Raw genomic sequence first — 24,607 nt, forward strand, 5'->3', positions numbered from 1 at the left:
TAAGGATTCCTCTCTGCTGCGTGTCTGCTATAAGCCATGCCATCCAGCCACACCTGGCCTACGCACACTTTTCCCGGGATAATGAGAGCGTGGACGAATTGTTTGCTTTGCTGTTCCTCTGCTGGTAAATTTTTCTCCAAAAAAAACAAAACAGTCTTGTTCTTCATATCTGTCCCTCTAGAATTAATATTACAGCAGAGACAGATAATAAATCAGCCTTGTAAATATATAGAATATTAGTGTCAATTGTGAAGGAAAAAATAAGTATTCAAGGGGAAGAAGATGTATGCGTTACAGAGGTTTGGATATTAGATAGTGGCCACAGAAGACCTCAAAGAGAAAGTGGCATTTGAGAAAAGATATGAATGAAGTGCTATATTACCCTGTGGCTTCATCCTGTGCCCTTGTAATTAAGAATATCTCTTGCCATAGTTTCAACTTTTTCCCCATAGACACAGTATGAGTAAATATAGGAAAATGCTGAAAGTATTAGTGAATATGGGAAAATGCTAAGCAGGGCAGAAGACTTGTAGATGAGGTCTGCCAGGAGGTCCAGGGAAATGCAAAATATCCTCTTGTGACAAAAGGAACTACTATCATTCTCCATGTATTTTATCTTCAAGCAGGATTGCAGTCTCTGGCTCAGAATTTTTAAAAACATGGGTCTACTCTGGGTTTATTAGGTAGCCATGAGATTAGTTTTATAGGTAGTTAAAAAGCAGACTAGAAAATAATATCATTTGCTGCAGTAAGGATAGGAATTATTTCAAACATACACACATACCCACTCAGCTATGTGTTTACTAAGCAATGATGTAAAATGTAGTTCTTACTGGGGGTCATGGATAAAAGAGTTTGCAAAATACTGTGCTAAAAGAACTTCTCAAATGGTATCTCCTAAAGAAGGGTTAAGATAATGGATGAGGTAAGAAGAAAGGTATAATGCCTCTCATCTCCAGGAAATAAAAGCATAGGACTAAATGCAACTAATCAAAGACCTGTGTGTCCCCATCTTTTGAATTAGAGATTAACAATTATTACATTTAATAGCTTATGTTTCTTATTACTTTTTTAATGTGCCTCATATATGCATAAGTGCACATGTACAATTGTGTGTATTTCTGTATATGTTTGTGGTTTACTATAATGGTTACCAGAAAGACCCTGAGGAGAAAAGATAAAGAGCCTATAAATTTATGTTCAATGGAAGTCAGAAAAGTTGGGGAATGTACTCTACAGCTGACATGAAGAGAATCCTAAGAGCTGGAATGGTAGTGGAGACTACCAAGTGGAAAAGACTGAGTCTGTGGGAGCTTCTTCAAAGAGAGAAGGAAATGAGGTACACAGGAAGCTAGTAGAGACCTGTGGAAAGGTCTAACAGCTGAACTGTAGTAAGGTTCCAAACCCAGGACATATTGGAATTTTCGAAAATTCAGTGTTGGCCCTTTGGTTGTCCTCTACACAATTCCCTCAATAATGTATCTCTTCTCATTCTTTAGTTATTACTTGATGTAGGTGATTCTTAAAATCTATATCTATAAGCATTGTTTCTCCTGAATTCCAACAGCTATCTTCAGATGCCTCCTGAACAGTTATTTTTATTTTATTTTTAAATATTGGAGCAGGATCTGCTTTATCAGGGCTCTTCTGCTTGCCCAGTCTGCCCTTTGGGTGTGTCATCCACAGAGGCAGATGGGTAATGCTCCAGCTCAGTCTGAAGCCCGCCACAAGGTGTGCTGGCTTTTGAGTTTCCTGGGAGGGACCCTGCTGCAGGCTAAGTTCAGCAGCAGACTGTGCTCTGCCCAAGGCCAGCTGGCATGAGCCACAAAGCAATCTATAGATGGCCACCACCCCTACTGGTCTTGGAAGTGCCTTGATAGACCAAGCCATGAACCAGGGCTGGCTATCACAAGTGCTGGGTTTGGGGCTGCTCAGCCAGAGGTACAGGACATGCCAAAGCAGATGATGCTTGTTTGAGGTTTGTAAACCTTTGAGAGATTTTAGGACAGTTGCAGCATGAGCTAAGACAGGCTGTTTGTATGGAAAAGCCATTGGAAGCAGCTTGGGTGGGCCATCAACTAGTGTGGGGTTGGTTCTCAGGGAATCATCAGGGTGGGGCAAAGTGTATTAGGCAGGTTGATGGAAATTCAGACATGGTGGCTGCTCATGTCTTTAAGCAGGGACTGGGGAGGACTCAACAAAGAAACAACGGTTTCTGCCAGCACTTCTGTCTGGGGGAAAGCTGCTTCTCCAGCCCTCGTCCTGAAGCCAGACAACAGTTCTTACCCATATGGCCGTGGTGCCTTTCAAACTACTGCCCCAGTACTGGAACTTCAAGAAGTGAATCTGTCAGCGAGTAAGTCTGCGCAAGGGTTCTTTAAGAGGAATGTCTGGAACTCAGCTGCCCTCCATCTCACTTAGCCACAATCTCAGTTAGTTTATACAGCCAGAAGTTGTAGAGACTTCCTTTCGTGGCATTGGAATCTTGGGATGGGGAGCTTGGTGTGATCCTGGGACCCCTCGATCCTCAGAGGGGACCTCCACAGCCGAGATAGCTCTCCAAATTTTTAACAGCTACACATGGGTGGAAGATTGGCCTGTTCTGCATCTTCACCCCTCCTGTCTTGAGGTGGCTTTATCTGTATGTCCTTATTTGTAGATCTTCCATTCATCTAGACTTCAGGCAATTCTCAGTGATGGATTTTCTGTAGTTGTAATTTTGATGTGGTCATGAGAGGAGGAAAGCATAACATTTACCTACTTTGGAAATTGGCAAGCAGTTCTTTTAATATCTCTCTCATTATGTTTTCTGGCTCCCAGCCTGAGAACTTAAATTGCATTCAGGGTTAAACACACACACACACACACACACACACACACACACACACACAAACATATACATACACACATATGAGGTGTGATCAACAAATTCAGTGAATACTGCTGCCAAGTGCCATCCAACAGAAAGGCAAGGATCTTCAATATGGGAAGTGGTGCATCAAATCTTAGTAAGAATGTGTGACAAGTTTCAACCTGTTTGGTACAGTCAGGTGTGAGCTACGCTTGAGAGAAGGTGTGCTTTAAAGTGTGCAATAAATCATGAAACAACGCATTAACATGAAATTTTTGTTTCAAACTGCAAAACAAGTGCTAAAGAAAAACGAAATGTTAAAATTAGTTTATGGTGATGCTGCAGTGACCATGACGATGATTTATAAGTGGTTCAAGCAATTTCATAATGGTTGTTAATCGGTTGAGGACAAGAAGAGATTGGAACATACTTCAACATCAAAAACCCAAGAAAATGTTGAAAGAGTAGGCAAAACAATTCAATCAAACAGGCGCTTGACTATTAGGGAAATTTCTGAGGATATGTATGAACATCTCCTATGGTTCTGTTCAAAGCATTTTTAACAACAGAGTTGAACGTGAGGCCAGTGAGTGGGAAATTTGTTCTACATGTTTTGACTGTTGAACAAAAGCAACAGTGTTTGTCAATTTCGTTGGAGTTGTGTGATTGTCCCACTTCAGGTTTCAGCTTTTTATGGCATGTCATCATGGGAGATGAAACTTGGGTCTGTGGTTATGATCCTGAGACCAATGTTCAGAGTTCTCAGTGGAATTCACTCAGTTCTCCTTGTGTGAAAAAAGTACAACAATCAAGATCTGTTGAGGTCAACATGGTGATGTTAATTTGTGTTTTGACCTTGATGGAATTGTGCAAGCTGAGTTTGTACCCAGGAACTCTATGGTGAACTCTGAATATTATAAGAACTTATTAGAGTGTTTAAGAAACAATATGCTTAGACAGCGGCCTGTGAAATGGGCTAACGGTTTCATCTTCCATCATGACAACACTTGTATCACATATCATTTCTGTTACAGCAATTTCTGTCAAATAAAAACATTACAGTGTATTCTCATCCACCTTATTCACCAGATCTGGCATCGTGTAACTTCTGGCTCTTCCCCAAAGTCAAAATGACCATGAAAGGTAAATACTTTGAATCGACTCAGGACATCAAGGCAGCCATGACAGTGCAACTAAAGACACTGATGAAAGAGGACTTCCAGAAAGGCTTCAGAAAGTGGCAAGAACGATGGGATAAATGTGTTTGAACGGAGGGCAAGTATTTTAAGGGGGATTGATTGCAGTGTGTCTTTTACTGTAATACATTTTTAAAAAAATTTAGACATTCACCATATGTTCTGATCACACTTTGTATATATCTACATACATATATGGATATACAGAGGGTGCCAAAAAATGTATGAGTATACATATTTTAAGAAAGGAAAAAAAACTGTATTAAAATTATGCCAATGGTAACCATTTTGAGCACCTTTGTAATAGCAGAAGTCAAATGTGACTTGTATTCTATTGGTATATGTTGAGTATAGCAATTTTAATAGTTTTTTTCATTTCTTAAAACATGTATACATCTTTTTGGCATCTTCTGTATATGTGCATTTATTTATATATATGTTTATATATACACATATATACGTATATAAGTATGTATACATATATATGAATATATACAAATATATATACATATATATGTTTGTGTGGGTATATATATATATATATATATATTTATTTATTTATCTGGCATGTTGGCAGGTCAAGCCAACTAGGGTTATCTGTGAATGAGAAAATGAAGAACCTTTTGGTCTTTTATAAAGACATAAATAACAGAAAGTCAAAGTCTACCAGGTAGGTTAAAAAAATAAGAATATAAAGACCTCTGCAGCCTAGATGGTGAGCCACATTAACCCACAGCAAGAACAGCATCCGGTGATAGCAGGAGCTATCCACAACAGGTAGTGCAGGAAAGGAAGAGAAGGGAATTTTGCGATTTTCTAATAAAAGAAAGGAAACCTCGTTATTTTAATTCAGTGGAGTGTGTATGTGTGTGAGTATGCGTGTGTTTTCTTTAAAGCAGTAACTAACTTTTTATGTTGTTTCTGTAATCCCTTTTTACTTACAAATGGTGTCCTTTGGAGAAATATGAACTACTTTTAGATTAACACAGAGTTAAAGATGTTGAAATCTCCCTCATTTGCCTATCTTTTGCCTTTCCCATTTGAATCTACAGATGCCCTTCAATTCTGAGGAAATTACAGTTATGATATTTTAATTTCCCATTGATCAGAGTTTGTAATTGCATTAAACTTGCAAATTTTATAGAGTTTACAAAATCCTTTGATTTTTAATTTAAAAAGAAATCATAATATTTTTTTCTTTCTCTAGTGATTTTCTTTCTGATTATTCACAATGCCTCAAGAAATAGTTCAATGATACAGAAATTTTATTTGAAAGTTTCTTTTATAACTTGGAGTATAATTCATCTGGGACAAGAGATGTAAAGTCATTTAGGGAAAGAATTGCTTTCTTACAATCTCACATTTCTTGTGCTTCAGTTTCCTCCTACAAACATTATTTTTGCGATCCTTGACAGAGAAGATGGAAATAAAATAAAAGTTGAGTGATAAAGCTTTTTCTTTGTCATGTGTTGTAAAAATTTTACTCTGAAGCAACATGTTCATTTTCTCTAAAAATAACTTCAAACCCCGGTTTTGTGTGTCTTTAGCAGTTTTGGCAAACCTTACTACATTCTGGCTATTGGTCTTTACAAAATCATTCTTATACTTCTTAGCCATTCTTAAATATTTGTTTTTGGTTATACCCTTTTCTTTCTATTGTGCATGTTCTCTTTTATAGATGAATTCAACTACCATTTATCCCTTTCACAGTTCGATGATTATTTTGGCCATGAAATGTTAATTATCATCAATTTTGTGCTTCTTGGTTCTTATAGAAAACTAGGGGAGAGAGAGAGAAAGAAATCTTTGTCATCAAAATGTGTAATTTCAATCTATATCTGAATGTTTCTCGTCATCTTAATTTTTCTTATTAAAAATTTTTTCTCTATGGAAAAAAACTTCAGATTTCTTTTCCATCTTCAAAACAAGCTAGTTTTTTTCATATCTTATATATTTTTTTTCAATAATGCAGCTTTAATTATAGTTTAAAAGGGAACTGGATTTGGTTCATTAGCCAATGAAATGGAATTAGGAAATTCAAGTAGTATAGACATAATATTCTTATGATAATAGTGAAATTGAAAAACTACGTAGAATGTCAAACTTCTCAGGAGGGGCTGGGAAACTAAGAAAAATGGAGGCACACAGAAGAAGATTTAGATATATTAGCTGTTAGTTCCATTATACGTGTATAGGTAAGAAGTCAAGGCTCAGGAAATTTAGAGTCTGATTTGTTCATGAGAGGAGGGCAGCCTTCCTATTGGAAGATACAGTGTTCTAGACTCAGGACTGCAATTAGGGGAATGACACTTGTGTAAGTTACATAAACTTCTCAAATAGTTTTCTGGACTTGGAGGGTCAAATGTATTGGTAAGAATATTACTATTTATAAAGCACATTAAATACACATAAACTATTTTTTATTGGATTATGCAGGGACTATAAGCTCTATATGAATCTAGTTGCTAGCATAGAAAAATGCTGAAAAGGATTTTTAAACTAAAAATAAGTGGAAAAACCACTGTATTCAGAGGACCTGAAACTTGGATTGGCTCAGGTAACCAAGAAGCAAGTTATGAGAAGGAAGAAAATAAAATGTGTGTGTGTGTGTGTGATAAAGTAATATGCTGATTAGAGTAATTGAGTAATTAGAGTAATTAGAGGAATATGGGAAATGATTAACCCTATGTTTAAAAAAAAAATCTATAGGTAGTTTGCCTTTTATCCTACTTTGATTTTTTTTGTGTGTGTGTGTGAACAATGGTAAACTTCTTAACACAGAAAATGCCCACAAATGCCCCCTGGGGATCACAGAGAAAGGATAAAATGTATTTTATTTACATTATGACTTATATAAGAATATAAAGCTTCAAAGATAAATACAGTATACTTGAAATGGCTGAATCTGTGGAATATTAGCTGTCATTAATTTTACTTAAACAGAATTGTTGTCATTCAGTTATGTCCCATTTCTGATGGCACCTGTGGCATACCATACTTTGATCCAGAAGTTAAACTAACGTATTACTTGTAAATTGTGGAACTACGTCAATATTATTATTTAATATCACTAAACACATTTAGTATCATATGTACTTCTATTTACAGGATCATAAAACTGACTTCTTATCTACAGTTCAACAAAATTTCATATGGGACTACATACTTTTCTGCATTATGGGTAAACAAAAAATAAAAGCCCAAATACATTAAATCTACTTAGATTTTAAAGCTCATTAATGTACCCAAACTAGTGTCCTATTAGAGGTAAAATTCAGCATTAAAGATAGTGCTCTGTTGTAAGTTTTATCCTTGTGAAGTTTATTAAGTCTTCTTAATGCATCTGTTATAAGTCTCTATATCAGGCAGAAATTAGTATAAAGAGTTTTCAATCATGTTCATCCCCTCAAAGTTGTTTAAAATATGCTTATGTACAACTACTAAGTATAAACAAGTATTTTTGTTGTGATAAGTAATTTGAAATTTTTCCATTATAAATCATCTAAAACATTCTTGCTGAAAACAGAACTTACAATGAGCTGAGCTGGAAAATGTACTTTTGCTTTTCATACTCGTAGTTCTATATTTTGATTTAGGTTTTTAATCAGATCTATTTCAATAGATCAACACTTACCCTAACCATGTCCAAGGTTATGCAGTTTAACAGAAGACAGCATTTTGTATTCAGCAAGTTTTACAGAGTAGAAGGAAAACATGTTTGTAGATTAATGATGTAGTAGTCTTTATGATTAAATTTTCAGATGAAGAGTTTCAGCATCATGTAGTGGAAATAACACAGGGCTGGAGCTAGGAGAACTAAATCGGAGCTCAGTCATGGGTTGAATAACCTTGGGAAGTCACTTGGTCTCTGGGAGGCTGTTTTTCTCCTTATTCTAAGGGGATGATAAAATCCCACTCACAACATTGAGAGGCAACTTGGGGAATGGCCACAGTTCAGCATCAGGTTTATACTGGTTAGTCAATAATAAATATTTGTTTTTATTTTTAGAGGATTTTATACTTTAGTAAGATATATTCAAAGACTTAATTATCACACAACTTTATTATTTAGCTCTTTAGATACATTGAGGTCTGATTTGCTCATTAAATGATGGTTTGAGTTTAGTTTTAGAAGGATTACTTCACTTATTTGACAGAATCACCCAGATTTTATTGTTTTACTTAGTGAGAAAAAGGTGTATGGCCACTTTATATATACACAGCCAAGTTTAGTACATAAAGAAAAATCTACAGGTTTATAGAACCTCTAAAATTTTAGATGCTTATCATTTCAACTGAGGGAAAAAAAGTGTTAACCTGGATAGTTTATTTTTTTATTTGTAACAAATCTAAGACAGTTCAGCAACTTAGTAACTGTAAATATCTACCTTTGGAGTTGCTTGGGGAATTGGTAGAAATTATATGGAAAAATCGAGCTTAGAAGTGACCTCTAGGTTTTATTTCCCTGGCTGGTGGAAGAGGAATGCATTTGAGAAGCAGTGTGCTTAAGCTCCAGGAGATTAGGGTGTGGGTATGAGCCAAGACATTGTTGGTTGCTGCTTGATGAGGTGACTTATTTGTGGAGTGGGACCAACAACTGTGTTTGAAGCTAGGTGATCTTGGCCAGAGACACTGCTGTGATGGCAGACACATGTGTAAGAAGATCAGTGGGAAACCAGGCTTAACAGAGTATTGAAGTATTAAAGAGGGAACTCAAAGACTTTGTCCATGTAGCTTGACCATCAGGTTGATGCTAGGTGGAGACAAGTGCACTACATGCTGTTTGCCTTGGAGTGTTTCTTGGTCACACGGAATTTTTTTTTTTTTTCCTGGTTTGAATCAACTCTTCAACATGAAATGTTAACACAAACATCTAGCCTAGGGTTTAAACATGTATTCAACATTGACAGTGTTGAAAATATTTAATGCTCCAAATAATTTTCCCTAGCCTCTGAAGTATCTTGCACTAAAAATGTCTTTCTACTGAAGCAATTTCTGAAATATTAGTTTCCACTTTTGCTTTTTGCTCCCAAGACAACTATTCCTCTGAACCAAAACAGGTCCTTTCTTTTTTTCTTTTTTTTCTTTTTTGGTTCTGAACCCATCCTGAAGACATAAACAACTTGCTTTGATGGCTAGCCAAGACTCTGTCCTGCCACAGAATTCCTACTCTTTCATTTCTTACCCCAAGGAGCAGTAAACATGAATCCTGACCCAACAGTGCAACCCAGAACTGAGAAGAGATACACTGCAGCTAAACAGTTGGTAGAAATAAAAACAGTGCTTCAATTTGATAATATTAAATGTGCTAGGAAGACAGTCTCCAAGAGAAAGGATAAATAACCTACATAATGAAGAATTAGTTAGCAGTGTTATGTAAATATTGTAGCAGCATCAATGAGGAGGTAAGCAGAAGTATTTTAAGACACTATATTATACAATACACTGTGCACTGTTTCCTGGTGATAAGGTTTTTAAAGCATCTTTATAAGCTCTTCTTCTCTGTTGTGACAGGATTATTTTTGCACCTTTAGAGAGCAACTGAAAAAGGAAGCTTGGAAAAAATCCTACCTAACAAAGCAGCTATACTCAAATAGCTTAAACTATAAGAAAGAACTGGCTCAAGATACAAGAATAGATTTAAGATATAAGATTAAAACACAGGTATGAATGATATCCTGTTTTTTTTTTGTTTTTTTTTTTGCTTTTTTTTGCAAGGCTTTATGTTCTTGTCAGTGTAGTGAAATGCTAAAATGATAAAGGATGAAATTGTTTTTGCTTATTACACTGAATTTTAAATAGTCACTGAAGCAGGTATTTTATATATAACATCCAGAAACAATTACACATGTGATGATAAAATTGGGTGAGTGGATAATGTACAAATTATCTAAAAGGAAATCATAATAGTTAAAAGAAATGTTTTAGCTACTGGTGTCAATAAATTGACTCTCTCCCGCACGACTCCAGAAGAAGTTGACAATTCATTTTCTCCTTGCTACACCCATGTAAACCTCAGCATAATAATGAGAAAATGTTTCAATATTTGGAAATGTCTAGATTTTAAATATTTCTACAGAGTGTTGACTTTTGATTTGACAATGGTGAACAAATTAGTGAAATCCACAAGTTCTAAATCTTATTTTAGACTCTGGTTTAAGAAATGTTAATATTTTGATTTAGTGAAATGGTAAAAGCTGCACAGTAAAAAACACAGAATAAATGAAAATGTCTTAGATAATAAAACATCTGAGTAATTAGGTATAATCAACCCCTCTGCACAACCAACTCTTGATTGTCTAGCTATGTTTATATTATTTGTAGACTCTCTATAGAGAATGTTTAACTGAAGGATGCTTTCTTCCCTATATTGTTCCTATTGCTATTAGTTGTATTATATATTAGTCAAGCGGCCACTAGAGAGGGAATATATCTGGGAATAGAAGCTAGAAGCCCAAATGTGATGGATGAAAGTAGATAAAAACACAGATACAAGAAAAATCTTTAGCTTGAAAAAAGGCTAAAAAGGAGAGTAAGTCAAAATACAGAAACGCAGTCACAGGCTAGAATCTAGTTGCTGCATCCAGGTAACCAAAAAAATTGAACAGGGGACAGATGAGAGCAGAAGGTATTTAGCAGTTGCGATCAGGTGTCCAAAAATGAATCAAATCTCTGGGGGCCTAGGAGAGCAAGGTCAAGGTCCAGGGCTTACAGAAAAAAATATTCTTCCACATTGGAAAAGTCCTGCGTCAGATGTTATTTAGAATCTCAGACCCAAGAACTGTTCAGTTCAGTGTGTGAATGGCCAAGATGTGTCAAGTCAGTTCTGCGTGTGCTTCTCAGTTGATTGCAGTTGGAATTACTTTTCTTACCCCTGTGACTAAGAGCATTGAAAAAGACTGTACATAGTGAGGAACCTTAGCCTTCTAAAATCTCCTCTCTCTCTGCCACCCCCAAGCTATTTACCAAACCTAATTATAGTGTAAATATGTGAATAGTTAATGCACTGCAGGAACTTCATGAGGGAAAGAGACTGGTGGATATTTGTGAGCTGGGCTAGAGGTAGCATCATTAGAACCTGAGATACCACTAATCCCAGTTTCATTTTCATATCCTGTCTCATACTATGGGTCTAAACTCATACTGAGATAGGATATGGAAATGAAACTGGGAACAAGGTCAAGTTTGTTTTCCAGAATTGCGAATTAGGATTTTGGAGACACTGTTAAGGAGGATTACTCTTCAAATCTTTGGTAAATCATTGAATTCAAGGTGAATTTCGCTTATGAATTCTCTTGTTATGTTCACTGGGATCTAATTGAATAGAGCAGACACTATCAGAAGAAGCCTGTTGCAATCAATATTTTCATGAAAGAAAAGACTCCAGGGAGCTCAGTCTGGAAAGGGCTACTCTAAAGAAATTGAAGGTTTTGTTAAAATCTAAATATTTATCATAATGTGAATTTTGAAATGTCAACACAGACAAGGAATGATAATCAATTTGGGCAAACTTCCACACCTTCAACATATCTAATTGTGGAAAACAAGATTTTAGAAACCTGAATTATCCATGGAATGGATGGTAATTATTTATATTTCACTTTAGACTTCATCTCAGAAATAAAACCATTTTGTTTTTATTTACATGGAGAACTATTTAAACATAATTCACTGTTAATAATACTTTGAATTCTAACCTATGATCACTTGTCATGTAAAACAGTCAGAGCTCTAAAGACTGACTATAGCCACAAAGTGAAAAAATGTTGTTATTTTTAATCTAATCAGGCCAGTGCAGAATGAACCTCGTCTTGACAGGAGAGTATAGTTAATAATAAAGGAAAATGTCAGCCATATTTAGTTTTCAAGAAAATACTTCCTGAAGTATTCAGTGTCATTTGATTGGCTAACGTATTCTACATCTTCATTATCAGTTTCCAGAAATAACTCCTTTCCAGATTTCCCCATAGAAATATAATTTTAATTCTGTGACTTTTGTTTTTAAAACAACATGATTTTCTATTAAATACATTAATCAACATTAACCAAATTAAATATATTAATCAAACTGTGGTCTTCTTAGTTTCCCTCCCTACTCCTTTTTACCCATCTCTGCTCTCCTCATTTAGGGCACTTTCTATTCAATGCAAATGAGGTTGTAATGGAGCCCACACATATTTTGGCCTAGAGATGGACAGATGATGCTAGCTGAGTCAATCAGATTACTTCATTGGGATTTTATGTAGAAACTCTGGGAAATAAATGCCCTCTCCTTTCTCTGGTATGGCTAATCCAGGATTTGTGAGCCTGGAGTCAACTGTATGCCATGCCCATCCTGCACTACTTGGAGAAATCAAATCCTCACTAGATAACAATGAGGCGTAAAAAACCACTCAGATAAGCAGAGATGGAGAGCAAAAGGAGTGGGAGAGAGGAGGGAGGGAGGAAGAAGGCAATAAGGTCAGTGAAGCAGGAAAGAGGAAGAGGGAGACCTAATCCAGTACCTGGGTGGATTTACACCTGTTCTTCCCAGGAAACAGTATAAATCTCCTGACTCCTTTTATTTTTCTTATGCAAGTTTGAATTGGTACTCTGTCATTTGAAATTGAAAGTGTCCCAACTATTATACTGTTCAAATAGGTTATTTCCTGGTGTGAAGTGTGCCTAACTTTCTCCAACTTTCCAAGTTTTTGTCATTTAATTAAAAAATTCTTAAGTGAACTGGTTGGCTTAAGTTTAAGGTCTGTGCTTTTCAGAAGTTAATTTAAATAGACACTGGTGCTATAATATCCCAGATTTGATTCCTTTAAGGTCATTATTATGGAATTTTTGGAATTGAACTATACTAAATACTTTAAGCCAATTATCTCCATTTAAATAGTTTCTATGGTCTCCAAATTCACTTAAGGATTTGTTTGTTATAACATTGACTATGGCAAAGAATAAATTAAGAACCAGATATGTTTAGGATTTTACATATAGTGTTATCTAAAAACTGCTGTCTACTATAAAAAAACAAACAAACCAAACTGTCCACCCTATATTGCAGCTAAATTTTAATTTTTATTATTTGAATGTACTTTTATGCTTCTAGCAAATGAAAAAATATATATATGTGTGTGAATGTATGTATACACACACACACACATATATCTAAATGAAGTACTTTTAAAAGTATTTTAGATTTTAGAGCAGTTTTACATTCATAGCAAAATTGTGCGCAAGGTACAAGATTTCCCACATACTCTCTGCCTTCATATATATTTCAAGCCTCTCCCCACTATCAAAATCCTGCCCCAGATTGGTACATTTGTTATCATTGATGAACCTACCTTGGCATATCACTACCACCCAAAGGCCATAGTTTATATTAGGGTTCACTCTTGGTGTTGTACAGTGTATGGGTTTGGACAAATGTATAATGACATGTATTTAGCATTATTGTATTGTACTAAGTAGATTCTTGCTATAAAAAAATCCCCTCTGCCCTGCTTATTCAAGCCTCCCTCCTCCCAATCCTTGGCAACTATTGATTTTTTTACTGTCTTCATAGTTTTGCCTTTTCCAGAATGTCACATTGTTGGACTCATATAGTATATAGCCTTTTCTGTTGGCTTTTTTCACTTAGTGATATGCATTTAAGTTTCCTTTTCATCGTTTGATAGCTCCATTGTCTGGATGTACCACTGTTTATTTATCCATTCACCTACTGAAGGGCAGCTGGATTGTTTCCAAGTCTTGACAATGAAGAATAAAGCATAAAAAAATGAAATCATACCATTTGCAACAACATGTTTGGACCTAGAGGGTATTAATGCCAAGTGAAACAAATTAGATAAAAAGAGACAAATACCATATGATCTCACTTATATGGAGGATCTAAAGAACAAAATAAACAGACAAACAAAACTAACACAGAAACAGACTCATAGATTCAGAGAATAAACTGATGGTTCCCAGATGGGAGTAGGGTTGAGGGGCTGAGTGGAAAAGGTGAAGGGATTAATAAGTACAAATCGGTAGTTAAGAAATAGTCAAGGGGATGTGAAGCACAGCATAGGGAAAATAGTCAATAATATTGTAAAAACTATTTGTAGTGTCTGATGGGTGCTAAACTTATCGGAGGGACCATGTCATAAATTACATAAATGTCTAACCACCATACTGTACACCTGAAACTAATGTAATAGTGAATGTCAACTATAATTGAAAAATTAAAAAAAATAAACAAAAATAAAGCTGCTATAAACATTTATGTGCAGGTGTTTGTGTGGACCCAGATTTTCAACTCTTTCTGGTAAATACCAAGGAACACAATTGCTGCATCATCTTGTAAGAGTATGTTTAGTTATTGTAAGAAATTGTAAATTTGTCTTTCAAAGTGGCTATACCATTTTGCATTCCCACCAGCAGTAAATGAGGGTACCTGTTAACCCACAACTCACCAGCATTTGTTATTGTGTTTTGGATTTTGCCTATTCTAATAGGTGTGTAATAATGTCTCATTATTGTTTTAATTTGAAATTCTCTAATGACATACGATGTTCAGCATCTTTTCATATGCTTATTTGCCATCTGTATATCTTCTTTGATGAAGGGTCTATTCAGATCTTTTGCATATTTTTTAATTGGGTTGTTCATTTTCTTATTGCGTTCAAGTACTTCTTAGCAGTAAAATATAGTAATTTATTCTTGGAATGTGTTATTTCTAAAATAGAACTATGAAAAAGTGCAACATACTCTCATCAGGAACATTGACCCTTAGTATGAACATTTTCCAAATCCTGGGAATATTCTTTTTCTCCTAAGGATTCTATACAGCTTTGTCCTTTTAAGCAATAATCACTCTTCTATCAGTTACTCATTTTAAGTGCTTTGCTATTTTCAAAGCAGGTCTACATGTGGTTGCCATAAAATTAAAAGAGGTACCCTGTTTTAATCAGAAGGTATTCTCCCCATTTTTTTTTTTTTAAATAAAGAAGTAGAGCTTCAAAGGTGATATTGTTTACCCAAAGTTGGTATGAAGAGATGGGACTTCAACTCAGACCTCTGATTCAGTCTAACTTATAGAAGAGATTTAGAGACGTTTTCTTTTTCTTTTTTAAGGAAGGAGAGACTATGCTTTGTAAGGGACATGTAAATTTTGTTAGTGATATCAGTAGGCTTTCTTAACTAAAAATGAAATGGCAAATTTGAAGACCACCAAAACAATACTTATTATTTACTAAAAACGTGTGATTTTATTTTCTGCCCTGAGGGTATCTTGTCTTAGTTTTGCAGATGCGGTCTATGATTATCTGTGCACAACATTATCTACTGAGGTAATGGCAATCATTTAACCACATCTTTCCTAGCTCCTTTGAAAAGTCTGCTTTATCACAAATTTCATTTGTAAAAATATTTGCACTTCTAGAGTGGCACAAGTTTATTGATTCTAGGCCAACATCCCACCGTCTTAATTATTATAACTTCAGAATACATATTGAAAGAATGATATGAGTCCATATCATACAGAAATACGATATCAATATCCTATTGGATAAAGATAATTTTCAATTCCTTCTGGTATTTGCCTCTATACAAAATAGTGTTTCTATAGCTATTTCTTTATTATAAAATTTTAGACAGTATCTATTGGCTTCCTGCTACGTATTGATAGCACTACTTAAGCAAAATGACAATACTGGCATTTCAGTGTTTTGTTTTGTTTTTTTCTTAATATTTTGTTCCATGAATTCTGAGCACATTTTTGAAAAAACGAAACTGGTAAAAAGTGTTCAGACATTTAGCAATAAAATTAATCAGTGAAAGTAAAACACTTTGAATACAAAAATTCACAAAATTTTATAAAATGTAACTCTGTTCACTGTCTCTATGACTTTCTTTGATTTCAGCTCTTTCCCTTCAGTGATATCCTCAGAATTACTTCTGACGTGGCTAGAATTTTGGGGAGAATCTCAGCAACTTGAATTATGTTGAGCTGCTCTGAGTTGAACTTTGCAGGTCTCCACCTCTGGGAAAGCTCACAGCTTTATCCAGTAGCTCTAAATTGCATCAGTTTTGATTTTCAGATAACCCAGGAGGGTTGGTGCTACCTGAAGTCTAACTCCATTCCTTCCCACTAGGGAGATGAGTTCTCTTCAGAGGGCTTCATGTCCACACACAGCCTTTTTAGTAAAGGAAGATAGGAGAGTGCAGGGGAGTTGCAGGAGCTCAGAATTAAAAAAGGGCTGGAGTAGCTAAGACAGTGTTAGAGACGGTGGGTGGGAAGGCAGGGAAGAGGGCAAGAGAAAGGACTGCTGAGAAAGCTGTGAAGGTTGAAGAAAGCTGCTGACCAATGTATGAAATAATGTATCTTGGTGTTTGAATGTGGCACAATGTATGAAAGCCAAAAGTTGATTTTTTTAGAAGAAGTAAACTAACAGGTTTGTCTACATTTTATTTATTTATTTACTTACTTATTTATTTATTTTTAATTTCAGGTGTACAAAACAACATAATGATAAGACATTTACACACCTCACAAAGTGATAACCCCAACAAGTCTGCTACCCATCTGACACGGTACATAGCTATTATAATACCACTGACTGTATTCCCTGTGCTATACTTTACATTCTGTGGCTATATATACATATTTTTAATTATCTGACATTCAATATTGTTTTATGTTAGTTTCAGGTGTACAGTGCAGTGGTTAGGCACTTATATAATTTAAGAAGTGATCCCCCGATAAGTCTAGCACCCATTTGATACCATACATAGTTTTTACAACATTATTGACTATATTCCCCACACTGTATTTCACATTCCTATTTGTGACAACCAATGTGTACTTCCTGATCACCCATTTCTCACCCATCACCTCAACCCCTCTCTCATCTAGCAACCATCATTTCATTCTCTGTATCTGAGTCTACTTCTGTTTTGTTTGTTTATTCTGTTATTTAGATTCCACATATAAGTGAGATCATATACTATTTTGTCTTTAGTCTGACTCATTTCACTTATCATAATACCTTCTAGGTCCATCCATGTTGTTGCAAATGGTTAAGATTTCATTCCTTTTTTATGGCAGAAAATACTCCATTGTATAAGTATGCTACAATTTCTTTACCCAGTTATCTATTGATGGGCATTTCAGTTGTTTCCATATTATGGCTATTGTGAAAAGTGCTGCAGTGAACATAAGGATGCACATATCTTTCAAATTAGTGTTTTGGATTTCTTTGGACAAATACCCAGGCGTGGAATTACTGAGTCATGTGGTAGTTCTATTTTTAATTTTTTGAGGAAACTCCATACTGTTTTTCATAGTGGCTCCACTAATTTGCAATCCCACCAATAGTGCACAACTGTTCCGTTTTCTCCACATCCTCATCAACACTTGTTGTTTGTTGATTTATTGATGATAGCCATTTTGACTGGGGTGAGGTGGTATCTCATTGTAGTTTTTATTTGATTTTGCTGATGGTTAGTGACATTCAACATCTTTTCATTTTTCTATTGGCTGTCTGCATATCCTCTTTGGAAAAATGTCTATTCAAGTCCTCTGCCCATTTGTTAATCGGATTGTATAGGTTTTTTTGCTGTTTAGTTGTATGAATTATTTATAAATTTTGGATATTAAGCCCTTATCAGATGTATGATTGGCAAATACCTTCTCACATTCAGTAAGATGTCTTTTCGTTTTGTTGATGGTTTCTTTTGTGTGAAAAAGCTTTTTAGTTTGATCTAGTCCCATTTGTTTATTCTTTCTTTTGTTTTTCTTGCCTGAGGAGATATATCAGTAAAAATAATACTAAGGGTAATGTCTGAGAGTTTACTTCCTATATTTTCTTCTCGGAGTTTTATATTTTTGGGTCTTACTTTTAATCCTTTAAGGCATTTTTGAGTTTATTCCTGTATATGGTATAAAAAGGTGGTTCAGTTTCTTTCTTTTTTTGTATATATCTGTCATTTTTCCAGCACCATTTTTTTTAGACTATCTTTACCCCACTGTAAATTCTTGTTTCTTTGTCATAGATTAAATGACCTTATAGGCATAGATTTATTTCTGGTCTCTCTATTCTGTTCCATTGATTTATGTGTCTGTTTTTATGCCGTTACCATGCTGTTTGATTACTGTGGCCTTGTAGTATAATTTGATATCAGGTAGCATGATACCTCCAGCTTTGTTCTTCTTTCTCAGGATTGTTATGGCTATTTGAGGTCTTTTATGGTGCCACAGAAATTTAGGATTATTTGTTGGTATTTTGATAGGGATTGCATTGAATTTATATATTGGCTTTGGGTACTATGGCTGTTTTAACTTTTTTAATTCTTCCTATCCATGAGCATGCTGTATGTTTCCATTTATTTGTATCTTCTTTCATTCCTCTCTTCAGTGTCTTATAATTTTCTGGGTACAGATGTTTTACTTCTTTGGTTAAATTTATGCCTAAATATTTTATTTTTTGATGCAATTATCAATGGGATTGTTTTCTTAATTTCTCTTTAGTATATAAAAATGGAACCAATTTCTGAATATTAATTTTGTATTCTACTTTATTAAATATTAATTTTGTATCCTGCTACTTTACTAACTTCATTGATAAGTTCTAATAGTTTCTCAGTGGAATCTTTGGGGTTTTCTATATCATGTCATCTGCAAATACAGTTTTACTTCTTCCTTTCCCATTTGGATGCCTTTTATTTCATTTTTTTCATATCTGATTGCTGTGGCTAGGACTTCCAGTACTATGTTGAATAAAAGTGCTGAAAGTGGGTATAATTGTCTTATTCTTTATCTTCAGGAGAATGCTTTTAGCCTTTCTTCATTAAGCATGATATTAGCTGTGGGTTTGTAATATTATGTTTTGTTCCCTCTATTACCACTTTGTGGAGAGTTTTTTTTATAATAAATAAATTCTGGATTTTGTCAAATGCTTTTTCTGCATCTATTAATAGAACCATGTGATTTTTATTTTTCATTTTGTTGATGTGGGCTATCATGTTAATTGATTTATACATATTGAACCAAGCTTGCATACCATAAATGAATTCCACTTGATCTTTTTAATGTATTTCTGAATTCAGTTTGCCAATATTTTGTTGAGGATTTTTGCATCTGTGTTCATTAGGAATATCAGCCTTCACTTTTTTTTGGTAATGTCTCTGTATGGATTTTGAATGAGGGTAATGGTGGCCTCGTAAAATGAACTTGGGAACGTTCTCTCCTCTTGGATTTTTCCTGGAATAGTTTGAGGAGAAGAGATGTTCATTCTTTTTCAAATGTTTGGTAAAATTCACCTGTAAAGGAATCTGGTCCAGGACTTTTGTTTGTTGGGAGCTTATTGATTACTGATTTGATTTCATTGGTAGTAATCAGTCTGCTAATTTTCTGTTTCCTCTTGATTCGGCCTTAGAAGATTGTATGCTTCTAGGAGTTTATACATTTCTTCCAGATTGTCCAATTTGATCACATATAAGTGCTTGTTGTATTTTCTTCTTCTTCTTTTTTTTTTTTTTTTTTGTATTTCTGTGATTCCGTTGTCATTTCTCCTCTTTAGTTTCTAATTTTATTTATTTAATCAGACTCATCAAGAAAGAAAAAGAATACTCTTTCTCTTTTTTTCTTGATGAGTCTGATAAAGGTTTGTCAATTTTGTTTATCTTTTCAAAACACCAGCTCTTGGTTTCACTGATATTTTGTACCGTTTTTTTTTTTTTTTTTTTAGTCTCTATTTTGTTTATGTGCACTCTAATCTTTGTTATTTCCTTCCTTGTACACCATTTGGGTTTTGCTTGTTGTGCTTTTTCCAGTTTCCTTAAGTGTAAATTAGTTAGATTGTTTATTTGAGTATTTGTTTGTTTGTTTCTTTCTTGTGGTAGGCCTGCATTGCTATGGAATTCCTTTTTAGGACTGCTTTTGCTGTGTAGCATAGATTTTGGGTCTTGTGTTTTTATTTTTGCTTGTTTTAAGGTGTCTTTTGATTTTTTTCCTTGGTTTCATCGTTGCCCCGTTCATTATTTAGCAGCATGTTATTTAGCCTCCATGTGTTTGTGTGTTTCTCAGTTTTTTTCTTGTAATTTATTTCTAGTTTCATACTATTCTGGTCAGAGAAGATGCTTAGTATGACTTTAATCTTCTTACGTTTATTGAGATTTGTTTTGTGGCCTAACATGTGATCTATCTTGGAAAATGTTCCACATGCCCTTGAAAAGAATGCATATTCCACTCCTTTGGGGTCAATTGTTCTAAAAATGTTAATTAAATCCATGCAGTCTAGTGTGTCATTTAAGGCCATTGTTTCCGTGTTAATTTACTGTCTGGAAGATCTGTCCATTGATGTCACTGGGGTGTTAAAGTCCCCTACTATGATTGTGTTTCTGTCAATCTCTGCCTTTATGTCAGTCAATATTTGTTTTATATATTTAGATGCTCCAATATGTGTGTATAGATGCTTACTAGGGTGATGTCCTCTTATTGGATTGATCCCTTTATTATTATGTAATGTGCTTCTGTGTCTCTTAGTATTGTCTTTGTTTTAAAGTCTATTTTGTCCAATACAAGTATTGGTACCACAGCTTTTTCTCATTTCCATTTACATGGAATATCTTTTGCCATCCCTTTACTTTCAGTCTATGTATGTATGTCTTTCAATCTGAGGTGGGTCTCTTGTAAACAGCATATGCATGAGTCTTGTTTTCTTATCCATTCAGTTACCCTGTGTCTTTTGATTAGAGCATTCAATCCATCAGTAGATTTATGGTATTAGGTTATACTCTTTGAGAATAGATTTTTGCTATCATGTGCCCTAATGTCACAAACTGTTATTTTATATTTAATTTTTATTGCTTAAAATTTACTGCCTGGTTATTTTATACTTTAATTTGCCTAGAAAAAGACCTTAGACAAGTAGTTGTTTTTCACTCAGTAGAATAAGAGATAGGAGTAACCAAATAATCTAGTGTCTGTGACACGTCATGTAGGATCTAGTTATTGGTCAATTTGAATTGATAGTTATAGGTTTCCATAAACTCAGGAACCAGCATTTCTCATCTCTTTCACCTGTAGTAATCCTTTTCAACAATAATTTGCTTCAGCACAAAGACACTTCCTCAGAGAATTTAGCCAAGGTTGGTTGCTTCTTGTCTAGTTAAAGTCTTGGGTATGTTCTCTTCAGAGCAATCCCATTAATCTTTTATATCATGGAGTTTTTAATTTCTGCGATAGTGATATTGAGCTCACATAGTATTCATTCCACTGTTACTTCAGTCCACATGTCTAAGATTTTACTTCATTTAATATGGGTATATATAAATTTTGAACCACTCTTATAAGGCTCATCTCGTTTAGATAGTTTATAGCTAATCTAAGTCTATAATTTCAAAAACCTGTAGTATTCTTTTAATAATCATTAAATCAATAATAATTAGTAGTCTCCTGTTTTTACTATTAATAATTTCTAGACCTATTTAAATATAAAGTTTTGTGTGATACATAGCTTTAAGTTTATCTTTATTTTTTAATATCCAACTAAGAAGGCAGAGTAATATCCAGTTTGGAACTTGGAGTGCATAGGGAATCAATGAAACTCAAGATTTCACTTGGAGTAGATAAGAAGTCAATAAAATTCAAGATTTCAATTGATGTTCCAGAGATAAATAAGATTAAATCAGACACAGCCAGTGAAATGCAAAAATGTTTAACAGACCCTAGGACAGACATTACTAGTTTCTTATCCTATAACTATTTTTGCTTTGCTTAATAACAGAACCCAATATAATTACTTATCTTTCAACCTCCCTTAACATTCGGGGTGATGATTTGACACAGTAGTGGCCAATGATATACATTTAGAAGTTTCTGTGTGTGGAAGAAGAGGAGTCTCAGGAAGTGCTGTGAAAGGGACTAGTCTGTGGTCCTTTTAATTTTTGCCCTTCATTCTTCCACTTTCTTGTTGCCTAGAACACAGATATTCTTAGAGGTAGAGTAGCCATCTTTTGATAGGAGAAAAGAGACTATGAACACTTTCTTTTCTATTAATGGCAAGCACATCACTAAGAAAAACCAAGAAGTTTCTTTTCATAATAAATGGGTGCCACTCTTTTTATTATGTGTGTTTTTAAACACTTCTCTGACTATATTACAGAAGAGCTATCACATTCATTCCCTGAAATAACACAATTCTCAAAGTATCCTGCATGTACAACTCTTATAAACAACTTTATTTCATGTGTGTTTAACTACTTCTACAAATACATTGCGCAGAGATACTGAGGCAGCATAGGTAGCCTAGGAAACTGACAACCCCCTCCAGAGTACAACTGGTGAGGTGCCTCACTGGTTACACAAGTAACTAGTGGCTGTATCCAGTACCTGTAGCTGGAGAAAAGCAAGAACCAGTTTCATCCAGCTTGGCTGATCCCTATGACCCAGATCTGACCTTTAGCTAATTATAATGTCATTATAATCTTATTTACATTGTGGTTACTATTATTCCCATCATGCATCTGACGACATGACAGTTCTGGGGAAATTAAATAAGGAAGGAAAGCAGGAAACAGAGGGACTTGCTTAAGGGTAGGAGATGAATGAACCACATCAATGGGATGTCACCAATTCCTGCCCTAGGAGCATAAACATACCCCCCACCCCCATGGAGACTTCCTCAGGGCAACTCGCACTTTTGCTGGCACTTTCCTTTCAAGTGTGTACTTCCATTTTCAATAAATCACTTTCACTTTCCTGGATCTGTCTTGCTCTTGAATTCTTTCTTGCGCAGAGAAAAGAACCCAGGCACCACTGCTCTGGGTTGAATCCTCTTTTGGACATCCCCGTGAGCCTCCAGCAAGAATGCCACATCCGTTCCCTGAAATAACACTTGTCAAAGTAGCTTGTACAGAACACACGTATAACCCTTGTTAATACATGAGTTTTTAAACATTTCTCTAAATGCATTACAGAATGGCAAATATCCCTTCATTGAAACAATACTTTTCTCTTTGTAGAATGCAGTAATTCTCATAAACATCATTATCACAAGTCATGAACAATTTCTTGAACAGCTGAATCAACATGGGTTTCCTTTATACTTCAGTTACATGAGAAAAATCATTTGTATTTTGGTAAATCACCCAAGTCAAATTTACATTAAATACTGCTGAATTAAATTCCTGATATGTCATCCACAGTCTCTGCGGAGACTCTTTTGCATGTTGCTTACATGCTACATGGCTGAGTGACAAAGATTTCTGTGCGAAACTAGGACTCAGTGAAAACTGTTTAGTAATATCTGCATCTCTTAAAGGAACAGTGGTTTTGACCCCTTTCAGCTTAGCAAAAACTTGAAATTAGTTGAAAGTCCTAAGTGGCAACATAAGAAAAGTAAGCTTCCTGCCATAATGCTTCTGTTCTCTGTAGTGTGGCTCATTAGAGCTGTGGATGTAGATTTCTTCTTACACTGGGAAAATCTTAGGGGGTATGTATGGAGGAGGACATATGTGTTGCTAAATTTTGGCAACATCCCAGTCGTCACTCCTTGAGGCCTTGGCACTCTTTTTCCACTGGTAGGCATCAAGGACACCCATTACAACCATGTCATATAATTAAGTTGATGTTTAAAAACCAACTAATCATGCATGTATATAAGCATTTGAATATAAAATTTAATATTATGATCAATATTGTGATCAGTCTCCATAAGTTATGCTACCTTTCTTAGGCACACAGTAAAAGCCTAACAGACTTTAAAGATGGTATTTTTCAGAGTAAGATACACATTAACACAGTTGTACCAAGCTTAGTTAGCACTGTGAAGGCATTCCAGGAAATGGCAACATGAATAAATCAGTGCTATCACAGTCAACCTGGCACGGTCCCTATGAAATTGCATCCCCAACATCATTTGTTCAGATCAATTAACATACAGTAAGGTAACATACAGTTGCCGTGTTTCCCCAAAAATAAAACGGGGTCTTATATTAATTTTTGCTTCAAAAGACACATTAGGGCTTATGTTCAGCAGATGTCATCCTGAAAAATAATGCTAGGGCTTATTTTCTGATTTTTCGGGGAAACACGGTGTTCATTGATGACCTTGTTTTTCTATATTCGTAAGAATTGTTTTAATGGTAGATTTTGCTAGAGCTGGCATGATTTACCTCAATTTGAGAACTCACTTGTTAGACTCACTAGTAAAACTGGCAATTTAATGGAACCCATGCTTGCTTACTCTTTGCAAAATAATCAAAGCATCTTCAAATAATAGGCAGTAATAGCACTAAAAGGGACCTTTGGGGAGTAAACAAAATAAAGAGAAAGTGTCATGCAAATGGAGGAAAGTGCAGTAAAGGGGCTGAGCACTTATTTGCATGAGAGCAAATTCTGCCATACTGGTTGATGAGTGCTATCAAGAATCATAACTATGTAGCTGTGCTAAATAAAGTATTGCTGTAGTCATTCAAATTCACTTAATATTTTTTAAAAGCATTTTCTCATATATTTTGCTTTCTAAGACCCTTTTAAAAATTTCAAATGTGTGCACTTCAATTTAATTTATGTTCAGTGTATCTG

At 34.9% G+C, this 24,607-nt stretch overlaps 1 long non-coding RNA gene across 11 annotated transcripts in view; it reads left to right on the forward strand.

The window, feature by feature from the left end:
• The window catches only part of LOC109455360 (uncharacterized), a 624,916-nt gene that overhangs the window by 41,064 nt on the left and 559,245 nt on the right, over window positions 1–24,607 (forward strand). Inside the window, exon 5 of one of the 11 annotated variants that reach the window (XR_012494820.1) lies at window positions 3,941–4,442. The exons of the other annotated variants lie outside the window; for them this stretch is intronic. This is a non-coding gene — a long non-coding RNA (uncharacterized LOC109455360). Of the gene's footprint in view, window positions 1–3,940; window positions 4,443–24,607 lie in introns of those variants that run through there. 11 annotated transcript variants of the gene reach the window in all.

This window comes from Rhinolophus sinicus, linkage group LG03 (genome assembly GCF_036562045.2).
Source record: "Rhinolophus sinicus isolate RSC01 linkage group LG03, ASM3656204v1, whole genome shotgun sequence".
Classification (NCBI taxonomy): domain Eukaryota; kingdom Metazoa; phylum Chordata; class Mammalia; order Chiroptera; family Rhinolophidae; genus Rhinolophus; species Rhinolophus sinicus.